Genomic DNA, 2,612 nt, shown 5'->3' with positions numbered 1-2,612 from the left:
ATGGCTCTGCCCCAGAGTGCCTGATTCAATAGCTGCTATGGGAGTACCCTCAGCGGTCCCCCTCGGGTGCTGGGGTCACTGTCTCTTGCTTCAACAGTGTTTGGATGGAACAGACCCAGGCAAGCCCCTTCTTCCAGCCTCCAACCACCCTCCAACCTCTTTTCCAGTCTCAACCTTCAGAACCAACTCCAAGACCAGCCTACACTGTTTTTTGATCTTAACTCCTTATTGCTGAGCAATCACGAGCTCCCAAGTTCGTCAGAATTATTCCACCAAAGGTGGAGGCCACCACCAATCACCGGGTCAGCCTACATCTGCAGGCCTCCTACACCTACCTCCCTCTGGGCTTCTATTTTGACTGCGACCATGTGGCTCTAGAGGGCTGAGCCACGTCTTCCGAGAGTTGGCCGAGGAAAAGCACAAGGGCGCCAAACGTCCCCTGAAGATGCAAGACCAGCATGGCGGTTGTGCCCTGTTCCAGGACCTGCAGCAGCCTTCCCAAGGTGCCATGGAAGCCACATGGTCATGGAGAAGAACCTGAACCAGGACCTTCTGGATCTGCATGCCCTGGGTTCTGCTCGCACAGACCCCCATCTCCGTGACTTCCCGGAGAACCACTTCCTGGATGAGGAGGTGAAACTCATCAAGAAGATGGGCGACCACCTGACCACCCTCTGCAGGTGGGCCAGCCCTCCGGCCGGGCTGGGTGATTATCTCTTCCAGAGGCTCATAACCGGGAGCCTTTGGAGCCCAGAGGCCTTTGAGGGGCCCCTCTGCATCCCCCTGGCTTTGGGCTTCTGCCTGAGTCTCTCCCTGCCACCACTAGGCAGCCTTCTAACCACCCTGGAGCCCTCTCCCAGGCCGTGGACAAAATTGAAACAATAAAGCTTCTTGCAGCAAAAAAACAGTGCTGTGGGCTGAATTGTGTCCCCTCAAAATTCCTTTGTTGATGCCCTAACCCTGAGTTCCTTAGAATGTGGCTGTATTTGGAGATAGGGCCTTTACAGAGGTAATTAAGTTAAAGCGGGTTCCTTAGAGTGAGCCCTAATCCAATCTGACTGGTGTCCTTTTAAGAAGAGGAAATTAGGACACAGACAGTAAAAAATACCAGACACGTGAGCACGCAGAGGAAAGACCTCGCTGAGGACACAGCAAGAAGACGCCATCTGTAAGCTGAGGAGAGAGGCCTCAGGAGAAACCAACCCTGCTGATTCCGTGATCTTGGACTTCCACCCTCCAGAATTATGGGATAGTAAATGTCTGTTCTTTAGACTGCCCAGTCTGCGGTATTTTGGGACAGCAGCCCAAGCAGACATTGACAGTGGGTCTGGTGTGGGGGCTGGAGCTTTGCGTTTCAGCCAAGCATCCAGGTAATAGTGGTGCTACTAGTGCAGGACCCACACTCTGAGAATTGCTGCTCTCAGCTGGCTCCGAGGGATTGGAAGCAGCAGCTGAAGAAAAAGGGAGGACTGGAAGATGGAGGGGGAATTGCTGGCCGAGAATGCTGCCCTGGCACTTCCTGGGCTCCAGGAATAGAGCTGTCCCCCACGGGTGTGAGCCCTAGAACAGGTTGATGTGTACTGAGCTGTTACTCACTCTTCCTGCCCTTGGCTGGGGACTCTGGGAAGGAAAGGTTGGGGGTGGAACTCTCCTCAAACACATCAGATCTCCCAGCTGGGGATTGTGGAGCCCAATCACAAGGAGGCAAGCTCAGTCGAGCCCCTTCTCAGAGAGTTAGCAGTCCCAGGCAGCCAGAGGTCAGGGAGAGCTGGCAAGTCAATGAGGTGCTGGTTCACTGGAGGTGTCCCTGACTGCGGCACACACACACCCCAATCCTAGCAGGGGTCCTGAAATGGGAAGCCCAGCTCTGCACATTTCCTTTGGTGAAGGATTTGAAAAATGAGACTGATCCAATGGGCCATGAACCTTTTCTGAGCCTCAGTTTCCTCATCAATAAAATGGGCATGATAATATCTACCCCCCAAAATGATAACTGGCTTTTTATCCTATGTTTGCCAAGTAAGACTCAACTTCATTTCAGCCTTACAAGAGGCAAGTACAAGCCCCATTGTATAGATGTGAAAACTGAGGCTCAGAGAGGTTAAGTAAGTTATCCAAGGATTCAGGACCAGAGAGTGAGATAGCTAGGAGTCAACCCCAAATGCAGAGTCCACAGTCAACCACTCATAACCTTTCCTTCAGGTAATAGCTTAGGACCGGGCCCTGGCTCAGGGGGGCACTTGCTGGCTGTTTGTTCCCTTGACTTAGCTGAAATCCCTATAGCCCAAGTTAATTCCTCTGTCAATTCAGGAAGAGGGTAAAGAAGGAGACTTATTATGTGCCAGGCCCTGCCTGCCCTGTGCCAGGCACTTTCCTCCCCTCTCCAAGTACGAGGCCCTCAAGGCTGGAGACCATCCATCATTTTAGGCCATATCTCCAGTTTGTTAAATAAATGACCAATATTTGTCTATCCTCATAACAACCCTATGAGAATTATTGTGTGCCCATTTCACAGACATGGAAATGGAGGCTCAGGGAAGTTGGGTTAAGGGGTTGAGAGGTTTCCCCAAGTTCTCCCAGCTATGAGAATTGGTGGTCTGGGAACCGGCCCC

At 52.3% G+C, this 2,612-nt stretch overlaps 1 pseudogene; it reads left to right on the top strand.

The window, feature by feature from the left end:
* LOC109451613 (ferritin light chain) lies at positions 1 to 885 on the top strand (annotated as a pseudogene).
* Positions 886 to 2,612: the final 1,727 nt, after the last annotated feature.

Source organism: Rhinolophus sinicus, linkage group LG10 (assembly GCF_036562045.2).
Source record: "Rhinolophus sinicus isolate RSC01 linkage group LG10, ASM3656204v1, whole genome shotgun sequence".
In the NCBI taxonomy this organism is placed as follows: domain Eukaryota; kingdom Metazoa; phylum Chordata; class Mammalia; order Chiroptera; family Rhinolophidae; genus Rhinolophus; species Rhinolophus sinicus.
This window is presented reverse-complemented; position numbering and strand designations above follow the sequence as displayed.